Source organism: Haliotis asinina, chromosome 3, assembly GCF_037392515.1.
Source record: "Haliotis asinina isolate JCU_RB_2024 chromosome 3, JCU_Hal_asi_v2, whole genome shotgun sequence".
Classification (NCBI taxonomy): Eukaryota; Metazoa; Mollusca; class Gastropoda; order Lepetellida; family Haliotidae; genus Haliotis; species Haliotis asinina.
In genome coordinates, this window is record NC_090282.1 from 5,966,912 (window position 1) to 5,994,519 (window position 27,608).

Genomic DNA, 27,608 nt, shown 5'->3' on the forward strand with positions numbered 1-27,608 from the left:
ATGGTAATAGAGGCCTGTGCTTCACAGTGTGGACTGTGATTATACGCTTTACTTTGTACCATGTACTTGTGTAACCATGGCATGCAGTCATTTGAACCTGTTACAATGATCGCACGAGTAAGGTCCATTGTCGGTTTTATTCGTGAGCATTCTAACATAAAAACAAACATCAACCGTGGGTGCCGCTCTACAAGTGTTGGCACTAAGGTCATCGTAACTACCATACCTTCACACAGACTTAGGGTTACGGTGGCTATGTACAACGTTGACCTGATCACGTTGTTACGGTTAATAATTTGCTGTGACAAAAATTATAAGAAATCCGCTATGAACAAGCAAAATATAACACTGACAAGTCTAAAATATCTAATATTATGTACTGACCAAAGGACAAGATGCAAAGATTCACAATAGATGTTTCTAGTACAATGCAACTGAATCAGATCTAAATAATGGGCCACAAATATAATATCACCTCACCAAAGTCTTGGTTTTCAGTGAGAAATAGTTATGCTAAATGTTACGCAGCAAGCGTTTTTGAATGTAGGTCAACACTGGCGAAGACGCAGACAGGTGTGGATAGGCTGAATGATGACACAACTCCTGTATTACTCTGAGAGTAAATCCATGTGTGTGTCAACACAACAACCAGCCTAATATATACACAGTCACTGATTCTTGAGCATTCCAGCGAAGTATCAAAGCTCCACGATCAGCCTCGTTTACCAACAAACCACATTAAAGAGTGGCAACTCTAAAGCCCTCCATTTAGGCGTGCCGCTAAAACACTATTACCGTGATACGAAATGTGACCCACAGTAACTATCACTCAAAGCTTAAACAGTGTGACCAAATAATAACAATCACTTAATAAATAATAATGCAAATTACAGAAAACACTCTCTTAACAACGTGTCTACACTCTCGACACTAGTTTGCGTCAGAGGCCAGTCTGTCAATCTGGACTCCTTCTAAACACCGACATCGATTCCGATAGCTGTAAAATGTTGTTAGATCATGCTACTTCATCCTACATCTACATACAGTGCAAGCTGTCTAAACCGGCACTCATTGGGAGTGAATAAAAAATCCAGTTTAGACAATGTGCCGGATTGTTGAGCTGATGATATATATACAAGTCACGGTTGGGACAGATTTTATGTCGGTAATGACAACTTGCCGGATTGGACAAATGCCGTTTTTGGCAGCTTCCACTGTATATAGGTGCTCTTTAGCCTGTTTCTATGCCAGGGTCATCCATCGATCTTACAACAGCCAGTAGACATATTCTTTCACCACTACTTTCAAAACTATCAATCATGTGCACTGTTTTGAGGACGATCCATCTGACTACATTACATTGTTGTGAAGACTCTAAACTGGCGTTACAAAGCGTCGTTTACTGTGCACATATTTACTGCATGATAGCTAACCGGTACTGTTACTTTACAGTCAGCTCGTTAAAGTGCTATGGTATGTAACATTGTACCCTCTCGACTGACTTTTGACCCTTATTGTAAACAGGTAGAGTTACCCATCACGAGATGTGGAAGACGTTAAGGCATAGCGTGTCGTCTTACAACAGATGTATAGCACAAAGCCTCGTAGTTTGAAACCTGTTACAGCTAGAAACTGTTTGACGAAAATGTCATGGAAACTCAAATTACTATCTGCTTTTTGATTTATTGAACGTATAACGCGCAGTGCCGATTCTACCATGTCCATAGTCCAATCGTGTCGCGTCCAGACCTGCCATCGAGGGCGTGGTCGGGGATGGGTGTGGTTGGTGGGTGTGATACTGTTTGTCAGACCATGTGTCGCGGGATAGAGATTCAACCATTCCCGCAGGAGAAAGTATGAGATCAATTTAATAAAATGTATGTATGGCCGTCAACAATAAATAAATAAATAAATAAATAAATAAATAAATAAATAAATAAATAAATAAATAAATAAATAAATAAATAAATAAATAAATAAATAAATAACGAGTAAAAGCCGGCACACCTAGGTAAACATACTTCTTGTCTCATTCCACGATGTTTAACTGGAAAATGTAACCGATAATACATGTGCATGACTAGTTACCTGTACAAATCTGTCGTGTTTCAATTACAGTGGTATCAACGCAATGCAAGTATTGCATCGTAATAATGTGTATCCATTCAAGGCTTTTCAGCGGTATCTGTACCACGCCAAAGGCCCTAAGACATGTAGTGATGTCATCAAACTGTCTGAGGATTCTGCTATAACCGAATCCCTAACAATGTTGTATTGATGTTTCAGCAATATTAGTCCGCCTTGTTGGCAATTCTCCGACCTATGGTAGGGTAGAAGTCAGAAACAACGCCACAGCGCCATGGGGAACTGTGTGTTCCGATTATTGGGGGAACAAGGATGCTACTGTCACCTGTCGGATGCTGGGATTCCGCTGGGGAACGGTACTTGATATACTTAATTGCCGAAGTAGTTACTATGAAGACAAACCTTCAGTGGAGGAAATCGTATTTATGATTTGATTTTCATATTTTACATCCAGTGAGTTCCATTTTGAAAAATCTCTCAATATACGTTTAGCCCTGTTAAAATAGCAATTATGAGTTTAAGGCTAAAATAGTACTTATGAGCTTAAGGCTACAGATATGGCTGCAGTAGTTTCATGATTTTCAATTACTATTTTACGTGCCAGGCTTTCCGTTACTACGGCGGAGGGAGCGGCATGATCTACATGGACAACGTAGAGTGTACCGGCAATGAGAACACGCTCGCCGCATGTCGGTATGCTGGATGGACGATACATAACTGTCAGCACTATGAAGATGCAGGAGTGTCCTGCTCTGACGACACCTGTGAGTTTTAGCGCGACATATAGAGCCTTGGGTATCAACGTCATATGTAGGTTCGAGTTTCTGTCATACACATGTTACTGAAGTGTTGGGTTGGGCATTAACCCCAGATTCCTTCGTCATCAAACCTGTTTCACATCTAGAGACTAACAAGAGTAAAACTGTTCACGTGTCTTGTTACGTGATTGTCGTTTTCACAACAGACTTCGTTCTATGGTAAATGTATACAGAGTGATAAAAGCCTGAATATTTGCTTTCAAGTCCGTTTGGTTGGTACCGTGCAAGCTTCGCAGCCACGAGGTTCCTCAACACCGTACGGTGTTGTGCAGTATCGAGATCTTACTGGCTGGAAGCCCGTGTGTGACTCCGGCTGGGACGACAACGATGCCAAGGTCTTGTGCAGGTATTTGGTAAATTAACAACTGACTGCAACCGTTTTCACCTGTTTCACAAAATATATATTATTCACTAGTATCCAAATCCTGGATGTCATGTTTATATGAAAGCACAAGCTAAGTCTACTCGCCTATTGCCAGTATCTCGTTCACTACTCTGAATGCCTCGCTCATCGTGCTACATACACAGAAAGAGTGGTTGTTTCGTTATTTGTATCCCTGTTTACTGAACGCAATGTTCGTACTTGTCCAGGTCCCTGGGCTACCAAGATGGATCAGGACTGTGTTGTAGTAAACTCAGCCCCTACACCCGCAATCCAACTCTGTACACAAGGCGCTCAAGGAGGAACTTTAACTGTGCCGGAAACGAAGCTAACATCTTCAACTGCACAAACCAGCTACGTTCCTCTGACTGCAGCTACAGGAGACTTGCATCAGCCATCTGCTACTCACAATCCAAAAGTCAGATTGAGATGGGTAAGGCATTGTTTTACATTACATTGTCTTAATATATTTTGCTATATCTTTATGATGGTAGCGGACAGTCTAGTGAATAAATAGAAACTGAACCGTTTGTCATTACGGTTATGGTTGTGACAGGTATTGAGTTGAAGAGGCAGTAGTAGCAGTATTTATATGTGTAGAGGCATTTTGAATGACTGCTTACAACTTTTGGATCCAGATAAATATCAGAGCAATATAACAGTTGACATTTTGGGTGTTGATGTTGTTGCCATTGAATCTAAAACACAGCGAGTATTTACTCATGCAAGATAAGGTCGTGTCTGTCTTTGCGCTTGATGTGCCCCCAGAGTTGTTAGACGTTACCTGACCTTCAGAGGTGTTTCCAGGAGACAGTGAAGCTTTCATGAACTTTCTTTCCCAGGATTCAGCCTTCGCCTTGTAAATGGCACAGACGTGTCAGGTCAAGTTGAAGTTACAAATCTTGGGGTAGCGGGTAAGATTTGTGCCAACAACTGGAACGTCAACGCCTCCAACGTTGTGTGCAAGCAGCTTGGCTTTATAGGCGGCGTCACCTACGGCACCACGTACACAAGAAGTGACCTGCCTGTGTGGATCACATCAGTGAACTGTACCGGCCTGGAGACGAGTCTGGAGCAGTGTGTGTCCTCCGTGTGGGGCCTACCAAAGGGATACTGTTATCCCGCCAATGTCCTCTGTTACAGAAGCAGTAAGATTAGTTTAAACTAAAACGTGTTTGTTTGGTTTAATTTCCATGCTGCAGAAAATATTATCTACTTAACATGAGAAGATGTGTCTTTGAGTAGCTTCAAAGTATTTTTCTGTTGCCATGAGACGTATTATCACGTGTTTTTCAAAATTAGTTGATTGTTCGTTGATCCTGTCTGTTTTCTAATAATTTAGCAATTCATGTCTGTGGGTACAGACTCCATGAGTCACTTTAGCGTTTCAGTTTGGTTCTTTCAAATTGAGACCCGTGAAGGTCGCGGGGTAGAATAGGCCTTCAGCAACCCATGCTTGCCATAAAGGACGACTATGCTTGTCGTAAGAGGCGACTAACGGGATCGGGTGGTCAGGCTCGCTGACTTGGTCGACACATGTCATCGGTTCCCAATTGCGCAGAACGATGCTCATGTTGTTGATCACTGGATTGTCTGGTCCAGACTCGATTATTTACAGACCGCCGCCATATAGCTGGAATATTGCTGAGTGCGGCGTAAAACTAAACTCACTCACTCACTCACTCACTTTCAAATTGATACAATACGCTGTGTGACTTGTGTGTAGTGGTGGACCCCTAGTCACTGACCAAATGACTCTTACAGGTCATAGATGATGTTATAATGATACCTTCATTATTCCAAGCATTTTTGCACTCACATTTCTAGGAATTATAGGGCAGAAACATCTTGTGGCAGAACAATTACTATGCCTTTTCAGTGATTGTGTGTTGCTCGGCCAGTATGGTTTCCCTCACATGCCTCTTACATAGAGCTGACTAACTACATGAAGCAACATGGTTTAGTAATCCAAAAACAATCTATAAATTCTAAATATCTCAAATACACAGCACGAAGTTACCCTTTTGACTGCAGCTGGTGTTTTTTGTTTTCGATTTTTTCAAGATTGACACTTGTTTCTATATTTATTGAAGCAAATAGATCATAAAGTGGATATATCGTTGTAAAATCACTAACATCCAAGACATGTCGTTCCAGGCCCTCCACAACTAAGTCTAGCTGGCGGAGATTCAACCCATGGCCGAGTGCAAATCACCATAGATGGAGAGACAGGCACCGTCTGTGACAACAGCTTCTCAAACGGGGATGCAAGAGTGGTGTGCCAAACGTTAGGTTTCAGGGACGGGAACTACCTGAAAGGTAGGCTACGTCTCAGTGTCTTTTAAACCTGCTAAACATTACATACTGAGGTTCTTTCTGGTTGTTCCTTGGAATTGCTCATTTCTTAAGGAAATACGATAACACACTTCTTGTTCTCCACCCACAGGGTCCTACTATGGGCCTGGGAGTGGCCCCATCTTTATGGACAGATTATATTGTTCGGGATATGAACGAACACTGTGGTCCTGTCGTAACCGAGGCTGGAGGAACGCCGCACCATCCTGTGGAAACCACTCGAAAGACGCTTCCGTCACCTGCTTCAATGAAAGTAAAGTGACTAATATAGCATAGAACCACACTCATGTACCTAAATAAAGATACTTTCCCGTATATTGTCTTGAAGAACATATGTCACAGTGATATATTCAGAAGACATACACTTACACGCAGTGTTAAATTCCTTGGAGATACCTCTTTACCTGAATAGAGTGAAGTACAGTTAAACATTGTATGATCTCCTCTCAGGCTATACATAATACAAATGTATGTTGAATTAGGGGAGAACATTGTTTTCAGGACGTAAACGTTTGGAAATGTAAATCTATTTACGAGTTGATATTTGTGTTTTCAGTACGACTGTATGGAGGAGACCACAGTCACGGGATAGTTCTGGTCTGGAGCCAGGCTCGCTATGGGAGCTACTCGAACTGGCAGCCGCTTTGTGGGACTGGCTTCGATAACTCTGCTGCGAAGGTCGTCTGTAGAGAGCTAGGTTTCCAGAATGGTCGACCCTTGCCAAGGGGATCTTACGACACCTACTACTCCTGGAACTACTTGGGCAGCAACATCACATGCACTGGAGACGAGGCATCGATCAGGAATTGCACGTTAGGGAATGGGACCTGCAGTCGACAGGGCTATACCGGATATGCCTCGGTATACTGCTACAACGGCTCTATCAGCACCAGTAAGTAATGGGAACTATAGTAGTGACACTATGCTTGAGATCACATTTAATATGATTTGGAGCAGCCATCCACATCATCGGTGTGACACTATTTTAAGAATGACCTGTAGATGACACCAAGAGCGAAGTTAATAATTGTATCAACATTGTCACACGTCAACACCTTGAAATGCCATTCCAAGAGGACAGCAGCTGTGATTATCAATATTATTCAAGGTCATTAAACATATTACTGGTTTCACAGTCGTGACATAGTTTTCTCATGTTATTCCAAGTTCGGGTACTCGTACTCATTTGTATATATAGAGAATATCCAGTCGTAAACATCAGATTCAGATTCCTTTAAGTACAAAGATAACTAGTTGAAAGGTATGCAAATAGATGAAAACCAGAGATGACGTGAAGTTTTCACCACCTTTTTGCCGAATTACGAGTTTTTTCACCCAAGATTTCTCAATTGTCCGTCAGCTACTTCTATCAAGATCTCTGACGGACCAGACGGGTATAAGGATGTGAACGGACATGTCGCAGTTACCAAATCTGGAATTTCCGGGAGAATCTGTGAAGTGAATTGGGATGACACAGACGCGGGTGTCGTCTGCCGCCAACTTGGTATGGCAGGTGGAGTCAGCTATCAGTTCAACACACGAGCTTTTGGACCGTTCCTTTTGTCTGAGGTGAACTGCTTTGGCAACGAGACCTCTCTGTTCAACTGTCCCACCGGAAGTGAGGTCTGCACATCTCGGAATTATGCTGGTTTCGATGCAGGAGTATTGTGTTACAGAAATAACCGTGAGTTGTCTGAGCAAATGGATATTCATTACCCATACTGACACATACTTCGTACGAAGAAAGACCCTGTACTTGCTGGATGTCTTAAAAGCACAGAGATTGTCAATTCTTGCAATCATTAGTTTCAGTGTATTAGAAATTTAAACTTAGACAGTTCAGTTATATGCAGCGTAAAGTACACCTTTTTAAAACATCACATGCACATAACATGTATCATGCATTTTTGTAATTTTTTTGAAAAAACACATAATGTAAAAACATGTTTGCGCCAACCCAGTTCTTTGTGACTGAGCCTGAGATTAGTGCGTGTAATCACTGTCTGACAACAGCAATCCGAGTAGAGCTGGTTGGAGGAACTGCGATGTCAGGGAGGGTAGAAATCATCTACAACGGCATGCGAGGCACCGTGTGCAACAGTTACCGTTATACAACCGCTCCAAAAGCTGTGTGTAGACAACTGGGGTACAACGACGGCACTTCCTCCAGGTACGATGTGTAGAAAAGGAAGCTATTTGCCAAACTTATTTCAAATATGCCGTCTCTATGCAGTATGCATATAGAACACTTCCAGTACGAGTATATGTCAATAGCTTTGTCTATAGAACGGGTGTATATTGATAGCAGCTTCTTTAGTTCGAGTTTTCATTGATAGCACCTCCAGAGCTGAATTTTGTGTTGATAGCAAGTTGAGTGGAACAAGTATATATTGATGACAGTTTATGTAGAAGGACTATAAATGTATATTTGTTTGCAGCGTATTTGGGTCGGAAGTAGTACATATTATTGATGGATGAAAAGTTGGAAATATTGACGGTTACTATCGGAGCACTATGCAGCTATTGGGGGTATAAATTAGGATTCATTGATACAGCAGAGTCTTTGTGACAGCTAGTTATCAAGTGCGTCACACTGACTCTTTGTTACCAGTTTGTTTGGCCCTGGAAGTGGACAAGTGTTCCTCTCTAACCCCTACTGTTTCGGGTATGAGACCAGTGTCTTCCAGTGCAGCAATGCTGGGTTTGGCGTCTCCGTGCCTGATTGTCAGAATCACGCCAACGACCTTGGAGTACAGTGTTACGGAAATGGTAAGTGAAACCCAGAAGAGACATTACTGTACACGGCACGGTGGCTACAGTATAGAGGCTGTCATCATCCAGTTAACACTCTTGATGACATGATGCCGTCAAACAATGTTAACTTTAAGCACTGGTTACTAGTGCTTCTGTTTACTTCTCAGTGCCATGACAATCTGGTAGAATTAACCAACTGGCAGGAGAGGTTAAGAAACATATTGAGACGATTTTGGTTTTCAAAACTCAGATATAAAAAATGGTGCATTCATCCGCCGATTTATGATAACTAAGTTCCATTTCATGTCTCCAGTGAAACTTGTACAAGGCACTACAAACGCAAATGCATCCATTGGCATCGTGCAGTTCTTCAAAGACAACACTTGGCGCATCATCTGCGGCAGCGGCTTTGACAACTACGATGCGGCTGTCGTGTGTAGGGAACTGGGATATCCTTATGGCTTTTCACTTCCCAGGGGCACGTTTGGGACTCGATATTATTCCTCCTCCATCAGCTACTTAAACTGCACCGGGTCAGAGAGCACAGTAGCCGACTGCGGCTTCAGAGTGGGCGGCTGCATCAACTACTACCCTTACAACAACTACGCCAGCGTCATCTGCTCTAAGCAACCTGTAACCAACGGTGAGGTGTTATGTTGGCTCTCAAAACAATTATAGTGTAACACGGCGTGATGACAACGAGAAGTGGGAGGTATATAATGTCACAGTAACACCGGTGAGTGAATTAACATATGTATCTTTCCTTCGGCAGATTTTGACGTAGTACTTGGCACAACATTCCCAACTATGGTTAGGATTCAGAAGATGGGAATCACAGCCAGTGTTTGCAATAGCGGATGGGGAGACGAGGAAGCTAGGGTGGTGTGCAGATCTAAAGGATACGTGTCGGGCGTGGCGTTTGGTGCCGTGGGCTACTCTTACAACACCCCTCCCCGTTTGTTGCTGACTAACTGCATTGGCAACGAGACTAGGCTTCAGGACTGCGCCGTTTCTACAAACCTTCCATCTTCCTGCAGTTCGTCATATTCAAAAGCGGCATATGTCTACTGCTACAATGACAATACAGGTACGTCGATATTTGTGGTGGATGACATACATGACAAATGGTTTGAATGTTGTGATATTCCAAGTCTGTGTGTTGGCGAGAACGCCCCTTACTGATATTCCTGAAAACGTCATAACATTGTGGCGTCATATGATGAAGTTATCATGTTTATAAACAGATTGAATTGTAGTTCAAATAATCTTTGTGATTGTGTGAAGAATCGTTTGATGGCGTTTTCCATTAAACACAAATGCACATTCAGTGAACGGCGAATGAAACAAGAAAATTGGTTTGAATAATTCCAACCGACCTTGGTAAACCTAGTAGTTACACATTTATACATATTTATACTACCGAAATACTACACATTTGATGATTACAGATATCTACATGATGGCCTCTAACATTATGACATTATCATGTTTGTAGGGGTGAACCTCCGTCTCATGAACAATGGCCAAATATCCAACAGTGCTGGGCGTGTCGAGGTCCAGATCGGCGGTGTGTGGGGCAGCGTCTGTGGTTACAGTCTCAGCTCCAGCAGCGCACGCGTCATCTGTAAGACCTTAGGCTACCCCGACGGCTCGGGCCAGAGCACCAGCACATACGGCAGCGGGACGGGACCAGTGTGGCTTTACTCCCCGTCGTGCACAGGTACAGAGAAGACTATATGGAGCTGTCGATCTAGTGGGTTCAACGTGACCAACAGGTACCCCTGCAGTGGTCATCGATACGACGTTGGTGTACAGTGTTCTGGTCTGAGTAAGTACATATATGAGTTGTTAATAAACCGTTGTATAATCATTGGGTTAGTACAGGGTACTGTGATCTGTGAAGTGAATGAGTTAATACAGGGTACTGTGACCTGTGAAGTGCGTGAGTTAATACAGGGTACTGTGACCTGTGAAGTGAGTGAGTTAAAACAGAGTACTGTGACCTGTGAAGTGAGTGAGTTAATACAGGGTACTGTGACCTGTGAAGTGCGTGAGTTAATACAGGGTACTGTGACCTGTGAAGTGCGTGAGTTTATACAGGGTACTGTGACCTGTGAAGTGAGTTAACACAGGGTACTGTGACCTGTGAAGTGAGTTAAAACAGAGTACTGAGACCTGTGAAGTGAGTGAGTTAATACAGAGTACTGTGACCTGTGAAGTGAGTGAGTTAATACAGGTACTGTGACCTGTGAAGTGCGTGAGTTAAAACAGAGTACTGTGACCTGTGAAGTGAATGAGTTAAAACAGAGTACTGTGACCTGTGAAGTGAATGAGTTAAAACAGAGTACTGTGACCTGTGAAGTGAATGAGTTAACACAGGGTACTGTGACCTGTGAAGTGAGTTAAAACAGAGTACTGTGACCTGTGAAGTGAATGAGTTAAAACAGAGTACTGTGACCTGTGAAGTGAATGAGTTAAAACAGGGTACTGTGACCTGTGAAGTGAATGAGTTAATACAGGGTACTGTGACCTGTGAAGTGAATGAGTTAAAACAGAGTACTGAGACCTGTGAAGTGAGTGAGTTAATACAGAGTACTGAGACCTGTGAAGTGCGTGAGTTAATACAGGGTACTGTGACCTGTGAAGTGAGTGAGTTAAAACAGAGTACTGTGACCTGTGAAGTGAATGAGTTAAAACAGAGTACTGTGACCTGTGAAGTGAATGAGTTAAAACAGAGTACTGAGACCTGTGAAGTGAGTGAGTTAATACAGGGTACTGTGACCTGTGAAGTGAGTGAGTTAAAACAGAGTACTGTGACCTGTGAAGTGAATGAGTTAATACAGGGTACTGTGACCTGTGAAGTGCGTGAGTTAATACAGGGTACTGAGACCTGTGAAGTGAATGAGTTAAAACAGAGTACTGTGACCTGTGAAGTGAGTGAGTTAATACAGGTACTGTGACCTGTGAAGTGAGTTAATACAGGGTACTGTGACCTGTGAAGTGAGTGAGTGAGTGAATGAGTGAATTTAGTTTTTCGCAGACCTGTGGAGAGTTTGTTAGCAGGGAATCAAGCAAAGATATTACAGTCTCTGTTGTCACTCCACAGTTCGCCTCCGGCCAAACAGGCAGTATGGCGCGGTTCAGGTGTACGACGGCACCAGCAGCTATCAGACAGTCTGTGCAGACAACTTCAACGACATCGACGCCAAGGTTGTGTGCAACGAGATTGGCTACCAGTACGGCGTCAGTGTCGGTGCCTCGGCCTTCGGCAGACAGTACTACGGGATTGGCTTTACCAACGTCCGCTGTACCGGCCGCGAAACCCGCTTCAGAGACTGTCCCCATGACATCAGCATGACCTACTGCCCCAGTAGGAAGTATGCCTCGGCAGCCTGCTCCAACACCAACCCTCGTTCAGGTCAGTGACCACGAATTGTACCACACGTGATAGTTTTATACGAATCCTTTAACAAACGTGTTTGAAACTCCACATTTCTAAAATTCACAGTTCACTTTGTCTCTTGTCTAAACGTAGACTAGAATACCTTTGAGGTGCACTGTCCTTCATTTAGACACATATGAATAAACGACAAAGTGTTCCCCAACAGGATACACCCTGACCATACAAAGCACGTACCAGGGTCGCATCACAATCCGTCACATGGGCATCGATGGCTACATTTGCCGCGACGGGTTCGACGACAGGGAGGCCATGGTGATTTGCCGAGAAAAGGGATTCACGGGCGGCTTTGCCTACACCTACTACCACCGATACTATTCCTTCTACTCTAGTTCAACAATGAGATGGTTATCCAATATTAACTGTGATGGCACAGAAACCTACCTCTCCAACTGTGCTGGCGTTAGGTTCGGCGACACTACTAACTGTTCTTCCAGCGGGGACGCGGCCGTCTACTGCTACCAAACTAGTGGTGAGTACTGGCATCAGTATGTGATAGGGCCCAGAAGTATTCATGTAGGAAATAATGAGAGCCAAAATAGAATGTGGTTGGTTTAAGTGTGCATACAGTTAGTTATTAAAACAGAGTGGATGAGCAAGATTTTAGGCCGCCACCAGAAATGGGTTTCTCTCATTGTATCCATGTGGGAAATCGAAACCGGGACGAGCGAGCACTTTGACCACTGTCCTACCTCATCACCCATTATTACACATTACTATTCCAGATCATATCATTGACAGGAGTCAAATGGTTCTGAAGACATACGTCAGTGTAATACTGTCAATGTGCACATGAACCTTCACATTTAAGTTCTGTATGGATTATGGTAGGTGCTCGCTCGTCGCGGTTTCGATTTCTCACATGGATACAATGAGAGAAACCCATTTCTAGTGGCGGCCTATGATCTTGCTCACCCACTCTGTTTCAATAACCAACTGTATGTACACTTAATTTCACTGGTACAGTTGAAGGCAACCTGAGGTGTAAGTATGTGTATAACATAGCTCACCTGCCACATGGAGGACTGTGTTTCGTCTACCTCGGAGTTGGACTACTGCCTGGCCCGTGCCCTTTGTGTGAAGTCATCGCTCATGAATGTACCTTTAATGTGTTGGCGTTTCAAACACTGATGGTCAGAAACATTTGTCCTGAAGGTCTCCAGGTGCGCCTTGGAAACAAGACAGGGTCTGCAGGTCGGGTTGAGCTGAGCGTGGACGGGACCTGGGGGACCATGTGCACACTATACTCCGGGACATACTACACAGACAAGAACGCCGATGTTCTCTGCCGCATGCTCAACTACACCACTGGTCGTCACATGGGCCTGGGGTCATTTGGTCCCGGTAGTGGACCTGTCTATCTTAGCCGTCTATATTGCCAAGGAACGGAAACATCTATCTCGCAGTGTACCTCTTTGTGGAGACAGAGCTACTATGGTTGTTCTAGGCACCAGAAGGATAACGATGTCATGTGTTATGACAACGGTGAGTGCACTTTATTAAACTGAATAATCGTTATGGGTAGTAACACATTTGGCATGACTGTTTTGATCCAGGTGAACCTCTCGGTAACAACACTTTAATGACTACAAGCCGTATAAACAGAAATATTCATGATTTTGGTTGAGCCCAATTTTGCCTCCTCCCCAGTTCGTCTTATGGGAGCCGCCACCGTCAACTATGGTCGTGTCGAAGTGTACAGGAATAAGCAATGGTCTCCCGTCTGTGACCACAACTTCGACAACGCTGCTGCCCGCGTTGTTTGCAGGAAACTGGGCTACGCTGACGGCAAGGCTCAGTGCTGTAACGCAGTAGGAAATGTCGACGCCTCCACAATCACCGTCACCGTCAACGGTTGCTCTGGCTCTGAATCAGACCTTCTCAGCTGTAACCTTGCGTTTGGCAGCTGCAGTACCGGCAAATACGCCACCGTCTACTGCTCCTACAACAACATATACTCTAGCGGTAACAACTGTTGCATGTCATTCGATAATACTTTGTCTTCTTAAATTGGTCTTGTAGGGTCATTAGAAGGCTTCAATATATTTCCACTAAACAAGCGTTTTGGTATGGTGGGGCGCACTTGTGCAGGTGTACTAATGATCACAAAAACGTGATCTTGATTGTATAGTGTTATATTTAGAAAGCCAGAATTGTCCATAATGAAAAAGAAGGTATTTCTATTATCTTTGACAAGGGAAATAAATTCATTGCATTAAATACTGAGCCATTAATGCAGGAAGTGAGTTTTTGTTTCACGTTCTGTTCAGATCACTTTAAGCCTCCCCTTTCATCCCTGAACTCTTCAGATCTAGCTGTCCGTCTTCGAGACAGTTCCAAGGACTATGGCTCCATTGAGGTCAACAGGTATGGATTCTGGGGACCCGTGTGCAACGTTGGCTGGAACAACAAGGACGCCGACGTTGCATGCCGCTCCATGGGATTTGTTGGTGGCGTCACCTTCAGTGGACAAATCTACTCATCGGCTCCCATGTTGGTCGGGAAGTTCAACTGTCAAGGTGGAGAGTCTAATTTGACCAGCTGTCCCTTCAGTGACCTTGACGACAAAGTGGACCTCGGTTGTAACTCTGCGACGAGTAGCTCTAGACAGACCGCTGGAGTCCTCTGCTATGATAGAGAAAACGGTAAGATGTAGTGTTCATAATGTAGGAATTACCAGTTCAGTTGACTGACAATTTGGACATTGTAGTTAGTATTGGACTGTTTTCTTGAATATTGATAAAACGACCGAACCATACTCAAGACGTTTCCGCTAAATGCTGACTCTAATGTAATATAAAGCACATGCAGGTGTACGGAAGGGTTTTTTATCAAGTTCTAATTATCACCAAGAAGTTTTCAGGCTACAAACTTTATTTTCATTTCTTGTCCTTAAAACCAGCACTGCGCCTTTTCAACGACCTCACTGGTGTCGTCAAAATGGAGTCATCTTGGCTCTTCTGTCAGTGGCATATGATCGTTTTGAAAATTCCTTTTCTCTCTCACACAACAGTATCATAAGATGGACTATCTTCACCATAAAAAGATTTCATCTCTTGTTGATTCTGTCCAACAGTGCAACCCTTCAATAGCCAAATCTTCATAACACTTCATGACTCAATCTTCTGCAAGAATGGTGTTACTTGTCTTTGGGGGTCAACAACCAGAAGATTGAATAAAGTAAAGCAAGTAGTTTCTGGTCCATTAACTAGATAAGAATCACTGATGTTACCTTACAATTTCCAACATAATTTCTCAATAAATTCATGGCGATAATTAGAACTTTTTATATCCCTTCGCACATGAACATGAACTCAAATGTTAACTGATAACATGTATTCGCAATGACGGTGGCATCGGTCACAAACACATGCAAAGGCTGGTTAATGATTAGCATTGTTACCATGTATGTTTTTAATGAAGGTTTACAAAGGCTCAGTGGTTGTTGGCATCGGTCACAAACACAAGCAAAGGCTGGTTAATGATTAGCATTGTTACCATGTATGTTTTTAATGAAGGTTTACAAAGGCTCAGTAGCTGTTGGCATCGGTCACAAACACAAGCAAAGGCTGGTTAATGATTAGCATTGTTACCATGTATGTTTTTAATGAAGGTTTACAAAGGCTCAGTAGCTGTTGGCATCGGTCACAAACACAAGCAAAGGCTGGTTAATGATTAGCATTGTTACCATGTATGTTTTTAATGAAGGTTTACAAAGGCTCAGTAGCTGTTGGCATCGGTCACAAACACAAGCAAAGGCTGGTTAATGATTAGCATTGTTACCATGTATGTTTTTAATGAAGGTTTACAAAGGCTCAGTGGTTGTTGGCATCGGTCACAAACACAAGCAAAGGCTGGTTAATGATTAGCATTGTTACCATGTATGTTTTTAATGAAGGTTTACAAAGGCTCAGTGGTTGTTGGCATCGATCACAAACACAAGCAAAGGCTGGTTAATGATTAGCATTGTTACCATGTATGTTTTTAATGAAGGTTTACAAAGGCTCAGTGGTTGTTGGCATCGGTCACAAACACAAGCAAAGGCTGGTTAATGATTAGCATTGTTACCATGTATGTTTTTAATGAAGGTTTACAAAGACTCAGTAGCTGTTGGTATCGGTCACAAACACAAGCAAAGGCTGGTTAATGATTAGCATTGTTACCATGTATGTTTTTAATGAAGGTTTATAAAGGCTCAGTAGCTGTTGGCATCGGTCACAAACACAAGCAAAGGCTGGTTAATGATTAGCATTGTTACCATGTATGTTTTTAATGAAGGTTTACAAAGGCTCAGTAGCTGTTGGCATCGGTCACAAACACAAGCAAAGGCTGGTTAATGATTAGCATTGTTACCATGTATGTTTTTAATGAAAGTTTACAAAGGCTCAGTAGCTGTTGGCATCGGTCACAAACACAAGCAAAGGCTGGTTAATGATTAGCATTGTTACCATGTATGTTTTTAATGAAGGTTTACAAAGGCTCAATAGTTGTTGGCATCGGTCACAAACACAAGCAAAGGCTGGTTAATGATTAACATTGTTACCATGTATGTTTTTAATGAAGGTTTACAAAGTCTCAATAGTTGTTGGCATCGGTCACAAACACAAGCAAAGGCTGGTTAATAATTAACATTGTTACCATGTGTGTTTTTAATGAAGGTTTACAAAGGCTCAGTGGTTGTTGGCATCGGTCACAAACACAAGCAAAGGCTGGTTAATGATTAGCATTGTTACCATGTGTGTTTTTAATGAAGGTTTACAAAGGCTCAGTAGCTGTTGGCATCGGTCACAAACACAAGCAAAGGCTGGTTAATGATTAGCATTGTTACCATGTATGTTTTTAATGAAGGTTTACAAAGGCTCAGTGGTTGTTGGCATCGGTCACAAACACAAGCAAAGGCTGGTTAATGATTAGCATTGTTACCATGTATGTTTTAATGAAGGTTTACAAAGGCTCAGTAGTTGTTGGTATCGGTCACAAACACAAGCAAAGGCTGGTTAATGATTAGCATTGTTACCATGTATGTTTTTAATGAAGGTTTACAAAGGCTCAGTAGTTGTTGGCATAATCTGACAAGAACGGTGGCCGTTTTGTTATATTTCGATATATATTGTGTTTATATTTGAAGTATGTCGTGCCATGTTTCCAGCATGTTATGAACGACAGCGGTCAACTGTTCTCTGCTTTATCAACCAGGCGCCTCTGTGAGGTTGACTGAGGGAGGGTCGAACTACGGTCGTGTGGAGGTCAATTACAATGGCGTTTGGGGGCGTGTATGCGGTTGGTCCTGGAGCGACGTCGACGCTAAGGTCGTGTGCCGTCACCTTGGTTTTCAGGATGGAAGTTCGAGACCAGTAGACAGAAACAACAACACTAAAGTGTGGATGAACTATGTGAGATGTACCGGTTCAGAGGCATCTTTGTTTGAATGTCCCAGTTACTGGAACTACAGATGGGGATGTTCCAGGGACGCCGGAGTCGTCTGCTACGACACACGTATATACATATTATCTCTCTTAAAACAAATGTGACCAATAATATGACCTGTTAGAATGTGCACTACAGATAACAAATGGATCAGAGACGAATACGGAAGTACAACGTATATGAAAGTTAATTATGTAATTATTAAAGATTTTCTTGTTGCCTAACATTGTATTTTATCCGTTTATATGGAAGTAACATATCAGAGAATGTTTTATTGTACATTGTAAACGTTTCAGTCCGACTGTCGCGCGGCAACCAGATCTCCATGGGTGTGGTCGAGGTGTACTACAACAAGAACTGGGGCAGCGTCTGCTCCAATGGCTGGAGCGACACTGATGTGTGTGAGTGACCTCTATTAAGCACATATATGGCCTATCACGATATCTTGAATACGACATGGGGTTGTAGAGGTGGAGTAGGACCTAGAGTTGACAATAATCCTTAGTAACTAAAGTACTGGTGTTGTATCTGTGACGTTGTAAACAGATTCGTATGGACTATTAACACACTCTCTAGCAGAGACAGAAAGTAGCGTTGACCGTGCTGTAAATGCACTGTGCACCATGAAAGATTGTCTGTGAAGCCAGGTCGCGGGCGTGTGCCTGGCGACTGACACTTTACCATTAGCCTAATATATGTTCACTGTTTCCTGATATTTCATGCACCTTCGATAGATGTATTTACCAGTTTGATGAAACAGCCGCTTCATTCTTGGCACTGTACATTCAGCCGTGGCGTGCAAGGAGCTTGGGTATCAGCATGGCTTCAACCTGTGCTGTGGAGTGTACGGGAGTCGGTCCTATGCCGTGTTGGACAATGTTCAGTGTAGAGGAAGCGAGGCGAAACTGATTGACTGTCCCTCCGACAACTCTCATACCAGATACTGCAGCGGAGCTGATGCATCAGTGGCCTGCTACAACGGAACGGCCGCCACCAGTCAGTAATTATGTTGTACATACATGTACATATAGTACAATATGGGTGTATGTTCTCTTATCTTGTACATACTTGTGTATATATAGTACAATATGGGTGTGTGTCCTCTTATGTTGTACATGCATGTATATATAGTTTCAATATGGGTGTGTGTTCTCTTGTCTTGTACATACTTGTGTATGTATAGTACAATATGGGTGTATGTTCTCTACCAGCTGGCGTTTATCTTGGTTTCCTTATTTCTCATAACTAAATGAGACATACACACTAGATCCATGTCCCTTTACTTTTATGTTGGTGTAATGTGAAATAACATGGCATGACCTGCAGATGTATCCTTCTTTACCTGAAGCTATGTTGGAATAATGTGAACCTGCAGTAATTTGTACAAGACTTTTCCAGCGTCGATTATACATCTTTCTCCCCCAGTTTTTCAATCATAAGGTCAAATACAATCTGTTCTAGTGTTTAAACTTTGTAATCCCCTATTCAGCGTTCACATGGTCGCTGGCTGACGGCAACAACTACACTGGCGAGGTCAACGTCAACTACATGAACATGGTGGGTCGTATCTGCACTGATGACTGGGACGACAAGGATGCCACGGTGGCGTGTAAAGAACTGGGCTTCACCAAGGGCAAGGCCTACACCCACTACAAATACTCCTACTATGCTGACAACGGGCCCTTCTGGACGTCGAAGATGAACTGTGCCGGCACAGAGAGGCGTCTGTCAGATTGCTCCCGAACACAACTGGGTAAAGTGACATCTTGTCAGAACTCCCATTCTGCTGGTGTGCTGTGCGGAGACAATGTTGGTACGTACACATCAAGAAATAGAAACACTCAAAACATTTTCTGAAAAGCTAGTATTCGGAGAGAAATGCGTCATTATACATAGCGCCATGAAAGTTTTTCTGGGGGTCTCATGTTCCGTGACAAGCAATAATGTAATAAAGGATGTGTTCTTTTCAGTATGGAAGAAAAGTGTGCCGAAAATGTTACCCCTCGGGACACTATCAGTTAAATGTCCCATTATTCTCCTTTCCAAACGTTATCCATCGCAGTTAATCTGTTACGACTGATCCATATGAATATAAGTTTGGTACTTCTTCTATGCAGGTATTTACTACAGTCTCTCTGGCGGAGGCCCGGAGAACGCAGGTCGAGTGGAAGTATCCGTCAATGGGGTGAGGGGTTCAATCTGCCGCTCCTACTTCGACAGCAGGGAGGCTCGGGTCATGTGTAGAAGTCTTGGCTATAATACGGGCGTGGTAGACTACTATACCAAGTACCCAAATGCCACCGGCCCCGTGTATCAGAGCAACTTCCAGTGCACAGGCAACGAGGCATCACTGTCCGAGTGTCCACATCAGGGGTGGAAGGTAGCCACCAGCAGATACTGCTTGAACCACAACTACGACGCTGCTGTCACCTGCTACGGAGACAGTGAGTTCCAATATGAATTAATGAATGTTTTTCATGTATACATAATCTCCCCTCCTTATCAGCATTGATGACGTCTGTGCTATTGTCGTTTTTGCTTGTGTATAAGACCCGTGAAGATCAGGGATAGAATAGGCATTCAGCAACCCATGCTTGCCATAAAAGGCGACCCAGCTTGTCGTAAGGGGCGACTAACGGGATCGGGTGGTCAGACTCGCTTACTTGGTTGACACGTCATTGGTTCCCAATCGCGCAGATCGATGCTGATGCTGTTGATCACTGGATTTTCTGGTCCAGACTCGACTATTTACAGATGGTCTCCATATAGCTGGAATATTGCTGAGTGCGGCGTAAAACTAAACTCGCTCACCTGTGTATAATCCTGAATCTGGCACCCGCGTTGTCTTCAGTCAAACTGGCTTCTGGATTCGCTCCTGACATCAAGCAAGGCCCTGTCCAGGTTTGGAAGAACAACACGTGGCACTACGTTTGCGACACCAACTTTGATGACCTGACCGCTAGGGTTGTGTGTAAAAGTCTTGGCTTTGTTGACGGGAAGGCCTTGTGCTGCTCGGCCTATGGCTCGAAATACGTCAGGTATTCCTACTACGGTAATGGCCTGGGGAGCTTCCTACCCAACACGACGATGAATTGTGACGGCACCCAGTCTGATCCGATGAGCTGCCTGGCACCGGGCACCTGCTCTCACGACTACGCATCGGTTGTCTGCTTCAACTCCTCGGACGTCGTCCAAGAGAGTAAGTTACATTTGAATGCATTGTTAGAATTCTCTAATTAATAAAGCTTATATTAACGTATTTAACAAAATTTAATAATTGCAAGCTTAAGTGACCTATTGCAGATGAATGTTTTATGACACAACTGTTTGGTACGTTCGATAGCCTACACACTGGGATTTGACGACACCACTTCGGACAGTGGTCAGATCGCTGTGCAGCACTATAACGTGAAAGGCCGGATATGCAACACGTTCTGGACCGACACGGAGGCTACAGTCTTTTGTAAAGGTCTGAACTACGATAACGGTATCGCCTACCACCACTCCGTCAAATACAACTATCAACCACTCCGATCACGTGGTCCCTTCTGGCTCAGCGCCGTGAACTGTACCGGAAGTGAAGCGTCCTTGACAGACTGCGCCTACAACGACAGGATGAGTCTTGGGAACTGCAGCTCCGCCGACATCGCTTCAGCTATCTGCTTCAACGGCGACAAAAGTAGGCATCTTCAAACAGCGATAAATAGTGATGGGTTAAACCCCAATCGGTGTGCTTCGAAACTAGGCAGTGTTTAGATCTCTAACTTGGTATAGTATTCCATTCCTATAATCCAACTCAGTTGCTCAAATAAGCTTAAGAGATCTTTAGTTGTTTGGATGTAAATATGTTTGAATGCAGAGCGTTGATCGTTAGAGATAGTTTATATTCTTGAAGCATAAGCAAATAAAATTCGGCCTCAAAGGCATTGAGTAAATGATTCTGGAAAGTTATTAAGGAAAAGTCAAAACATCTCGACTGAATTGTAGTATGCTAGTATATCTTTAAGATGGCGCATTGAGACCTTCATTATATTCCCTTTTGCTCAAAAGCGGACCGATGAATTGCAGTCTTAGTAAAAAAATAATAAACGTAACATACTTAATGAAACGCTGATCATAATCAGAACATCATACCAACTCTGTGAGGTTTTTGCAGAATACGTTTCCATAAAAGTTGTTTAACAAACTATCGTTTAAACATTGACACAGTTCACTATGTTTTACGAGGGAGGAGTGCAGAGAAAGGGACAGCCAGGTGTGCGATAAAGAACGGAGACAGCACAGCACTGCACAGGCCAATGAATACATATCTTTCACGGCACTTGTACACGTGCTTCTCGAACACCTGGGATGTGCCTTTTTCTGCAGTTCTCCCTCGAAATAAATATTTAAATGATAGTTTGTTAAACAACGTTTTTTTTCTTAGGACACAAATTCTGTAAAAACCTCACAGAGTTGGTATGATGTTTTGAATATGATCAGCGTTTCCATGAATATGTCATGCTTATTAGTTTGTGAGTTATATTGCAATTCATCGGTCCTCTTTTGAGTGAAACGGACTATAAACATCAAGATCACAATGCCATTATTTGTGTACCACCCGTACATAATCTCTCATCAAGGACAATGCCTTCCCATAATTCAGTCTTTGTCATGCGTTGCCTTTAATTATTTCCGGTGTCCATTACTTGAATACGCTGATGACCAGGTTGTCGTAATGTGTGACCTGTCTGATTTCCGATATTGTTTATTGTCCTCGGTGTGAATATTGCTCTCAACATAACACATCATTCACTGGCTCGCTCGCTAACTAATTCTTGATTCCTTGTGCATCTCTGAAAGACAAAGTCTAATTTGTCAAACGAAATTAATAAGTGCGTCCTCGTCATTCCCAGTACAATTACATTTGATCAAGAATTAATTAATCATCGAACTTTTAGTTCACTCAGAGCATTGTTTCTGAACCCTCTATCAGGTATCCAGTACCGCATGGTGGCTCCCGATGGTACACAGCAGAACTACGGTAGAGTGGAGATGTCTGTGGGCGGTGTGTGGGGAACAGTCTGCGACAGGTACTTTGACAACCGCGAGGCCGGCGTCTTCTGTCGGCAGATGGGCTACAAAGACGGCTACGCTATCCCAAACGCCTTCTACGGCCAGGGAAGTGGCCCCATCTGGCTGAGTGGACTACAGTGTGTCGGCACCGAACCCAGTCTTCACAGCTGCCCCCACTCCGGCTACAACAGCGAGGTGGTCTCAGGCTTCAGCTACTGGTGGTGCCAGAGTCATCGAGATGACGTCTCCGTTTTCTGTGTCGACAATGGTGAGCACACCAGAACATTTTCTACCAGCCAGGTCACCCATTCTGACGTGTCTTCCAATATGTTCAGGAATCCCTTCCAGCCTGATCCCAACCTGATCCCAGCTGTGAGTTCATGTGCGCTGTTGAGTAGCTCCTGGCACTACTCCATGGCTACCCTCGGCGTTTTTAAATGTTTTTACTCAGATTGGATCAACGAGGCTTAAGCACATGTTTAAGGGTTTCGGACAGGAGTTCTCCATATGGCCGTCACGTCAGACAGATCAATTGTGGCCAGTTTCTGTCATTAGTTCAAGTTTTGCTTTCAGAAACTGCAGATATTAAGTACATTTATCAGGATGAAAAAACGCAAAACCCCTCGTCCTGAGAAACGCAAAGAACTGCAATAACCATGTCTAACCTTATATTTCCAGTGAAACTCAATACCGGCCTCAACTCCTCTATGGGCGCTGTAGAGGTTTACGCCAACAACAAATGGAACGCCGTGTGTGACAGCGGCTTTGACGGGAACGCCGCTCGAGTTGTCTGTAGAACAATGGGCTTCACCTTTGGCGTCAACATTGGTGGTTCTTTGTTCGGCATCACCGACGGGCCGATCGCTATTAGCCAGGTGACATGCAGCGGTCTGGAGGCCAACTTCAAACAGTGTTCAACAACATCATCAACAACCTGCAAAAGTGGCACCTACGCCTCTGTTGTGTGCGCCAATGATCCTATAACCGATAATGGTAAGGGATGAGCGTCTTGCAGAAAACATTATCAAACTCTCAAAGATACATAAGTGATTACAAAAGAAATTACAAAGATGGTTGGTGAGACCAGTGAGGACGAAACTTTGAAGAATGTACTCCAAGGTTAAACAGGTGTTTACTTCTGTGTGCCTTTTGTATGTTGTAACCACTAGGCTTTCGGCCCCGGCTTGTTGCTGACGACATAGTGGACGATTACCATGGGTTCCTGGAAGTTAGAATCAACGGCATCTGGGGCAGCGTCTGCGGCTCCGGTTTCGACGACCGTGCAGCCAACATCGCCTGTAAACAGCTGAATTTCAAAGGTGGCGTTGCCTACTCGCCCGCCGTATACAACCCCTTCCACAGTACCGGTCAGCATATCATCAGTGAGAAACGCCCCATTTTGATGACCGACGTGGTCTGCAATGGCAATGAGGACAGTCTGGCAAAGTGTGCCTACAAGTCTCGCAGTACCACCAACTGGTGTGATTACTACGCCCCGAGAGCAGGACTGCTTTGTTACAAGAACTCAGGTAGGTCATTGCTATGGCTTCTCTGGAATCAGAAACGTGGAATACGAATTCCCCTTGCTACAGAACATGCAATGGGAATATCTGGACTCATCGTGTGACTGTAAGTTGACATGTTGCAGTCAGAGAAAAAGAGAAAACTGTGGCACAGGAAACGTGTCGAAGTGAGTTTGTGAGAGAATGGAAAGTATTCAATTCCAGGCAGCGGTAAGCATTCCGTTCCAGCATTCTTCGAACATTCTTTTCATGCAAGAAAGGTCTGAGAATAATCATACTTCCTAAACATTCACTGGAGTTAAAAAATAATGATTAGGTTTAGTCAGGGTATCCATAACATATGATTGTGTTCCAGGTTACGTGAGACTCACCTTCTCATGTTACTTCGTGGTGACGTAGTAACGAGCGCACCAATACATCTACTTACTGCTGATATATGGGTCTTATAATTACAGGAATACAGTATCGCTTGGTGAGCGCCGCAGGTGACAGTCCTCTGCAAGGCCGTATTGAAATGAAGTATGACAACCAATGGGGCACTATCTGTGACGCTTCCGTCTCCTCGAACACCGCCAAGGTGGCCTGCAAGAGTCTTGGCCATGTGGATGGACTCCCTGTGTCCAGTGCCGCCTACAAGGTCGCCAATGACAACAGGCCGATATGGTTCCATTACTTTAAATGCTATGGAAATGAGACTACTCTCCCAACCTGCATGAACGACGGCTTCTATTCTTCCTTGTCAGCCTACAGCTATTGGTGGTCGTATTACTGTAAAAACATTGGACCGGCATCAGCCAAGTGCTACAACAAGGAGATCAGTAAGTGCCAGCGCAAACATTCTGTCACGCTAACCAGGTCAAGTGGGCACTTGCATTTCAGTTTCTGTCTTTGATAATAATCGGAATGAATGTTATTTGCTAGAACCTCCTAGAATTCTAGTAATATTTCGATGCCTTGGTTGTGATCAAACCAGACCAATGAATAGTTAAATGTGAGCAAGGACTCATCCCCTTGGGCACCTGCAACAGGGTCTGTCCGGGAATAAACACACGAACTTCTATGCTGGGCTTGTACTTCCGTTTGACACAACTGTTTCATACAAACATTTTGTTTCATATAAACGGTTTTTGCCAGTTGTGAGTCTCTGTCTTACAGAGACTTTATTGCATCCAAATTTGATTGATCATCCATCCATTTATCTGACAGAGGTAACAAACGTACGTCTTGTTGACGGCCCAACCAACAACACTGGGAGGGTGGAAGTATTCCTTCAAGGACCAGACAAATGGGGCACCGTCTGTGACGACTTGTGGGATGACAGAGACGCTACCGTTGTCTGCATGATGTTTGGATATGCCCAAGGCAAGGCCATAAGCAAAGCCCTCTACGGACAGGGTAAGGGACCGATCTGGATGGACAATCTTGGCTGCAGGGGGAATGAATCTCATCTACAGGATTGTCCATTTAATGGATTTGCGATCCAGAACTGTCGTCACACGGAGGATGCCGGTGTAGAGTGTTCAGGTGAGCTTGGATGGCTAAACTTTGTATGTCTGTCTATTGTGCATCACTTTAGCCTATGATCCACCCATCCCTCGCCCTTTCTCTAAGGCAAAATTCTTCTACTCTTTTTGTAACACTTCGCCTTTGTTCCCTACGTCCCTCAGGAGTTCTAACAACGACTACAAGCGTTCCCACGGGAGGTCCAGTTACTCAGAAAATCAACAGTGACTCTCCCCAAGCAGCCGCCATTGCCGTCCCTATCGTCTGCGCTCTGATCATCGCCGCTGCCGTCTGTGGCTTCCTGTACTACAGACGACGTTACAAGAACAAGGACAACCTCACCAAAGGACTTGTGCCTGACATTCCAGCCAGCACCTCGAGGGGGGGATTTGGGGTGTCACTCGGGGGAGGCTCCGCCTTCTTCTCCAAGTCTACTAATGAAGCAGATGTTTCTGGAGTGAGCAATCCCAATTATGACAATGTTTCACCGGACGGATCTGATATGCTACATGCAGATGCAAGCAATGCATAACGTTTATGTCATCCTACTGGTTAACTCGTCAAGCCGGGTTCCATTCTCTCACATGGATACAATGTGTTAAACCCCTGTTTGGGGTCCTCAGGCTTGATTTTGCTGAAATGTAACTCACTCACTAACCCACTCACTCACTCACTAAGAATATGGAAATGTGCAAACGGGTCCCAAACATACCCAGGAAGAACCACGGTGTAGAAGAATGTGTTGAAGCTGCCTGTGTACATGGCTAGAACGTATAACATTTGTATTGGCCATTAATGAAATACCCATACACCAGCACTGTTTCTTTGTTAGTGAAACTTTTGTAAGAACTGTATGTTTTCTTGTTGTGATAAGGCTATACACCAAATGAATTGTACAATACACTGTAGATTTTATAGTTATATCTGAGATATTTCTCCACATGTTGATGATATTTTGTTTTAAAGTATGTATGTATTTGTAGAAAATATATATTTGAACGACTTTATGAATTGTAATATTCTGTATTTGCATAATTCATTTCTGTAAATGTTATGTCATGTTTATGTTTTTTAATTATTTAATAAACTAATTTGATCTCTTTTTATGCTGGTTTCTTAGTAACGTTGAGGATGTGACTGTAATGAAAGCTGACACATTCTTGGGTTATGCATTGGTCCAGAAGTACATTCTCACGGCTGTAGATGACGATGTTGTTTATAGCACAACAATGTGTGCATCACAGGCATATCGGTCTTACTTGGATCCTGAATATATAACACGCCATTGTGATTTACGCCGTCTGATGCGCACGTAAAATCTAAACCAGTCCTAGATATTCATCATTCATCAGATATGAATTGTTGTATAGACTCCACCCCTCTAGCCCCCGATGTTACAAGCCAGTAATTAATACCTCTAGCGCTTTGCCTGTCTGTTCTGTTAGCTGTACTCACTCCCCTGTAGCTGGATTAATTGCTTGCATTAATTAACTCGTGTTGGTAGTGAGTAGGTGACTATCGATACTTTGGGAGATAATAGAGAATCGCAGCTTCGTGATCACTATTGCTCTGTAGATGGCCACTGTTGCTAATAACTGACAAACCAAATTTGACGATAGCATATTTATTAACATTCTCAAATGAAATACTTCAGATCTTGACTCTGAATCTGGGGCGTCCAGACGGCTGTCTAGGTTTCTGTAAACTCTGAATCTGGGGCGTCCACTCTCCAGGCGGCTGTCCAGGTTTCTGTAGACTCTGAATCTGGGGCGTCCAGACGGCTGTCCAGGTTTCTGTAGACTCTGAATCTGGGGCGTCCAGACGACTGTCCAGGTTTCTGTAGGCTCTGAATCGGGGGCGTCCAGACGGCTGTCTAGGTTTCTATAGACTCTGGATCTGGGGTGGACAGCTGCCTTATGTTCGATCTGTCTCCTGGCCAGTCTGTTTGTTGTCTCGAGTTTCTTTAGGGCGATCACAAATTCATAAATGTTGGGGTGATGTTTCTGAACCATCTTCTTGAATCTTTGTGGAATCCTTCCACTATCTAAGAAATGTAGGGGATTAATGACTAATCCCACCCTTGTCAGGCCATCTCATTATGAGAGTAGGGGTGCATTACCTTGCCTTAATTGACTTCCATTGTTTTTGTGGGCCAATTGAGATGTGAGCGAATGGAGACTGAGTGTGGCTGTGACTGCTATCAACAACTTGGCTATCCTCAAAAATAACAAGGGATGCTTCGCACT

General features: G+C 43.6%; 1 pseudogene; it reads left to right on the forward strand.

Moving 5' to 3' along the window:
* On the forward strand, positions 1-25,894 carry LOC137277296 (uncharacterized; annotated as a pseudogene).
* Positions 25,895-27,608: the final 1,714 nt, after the last annotated feature.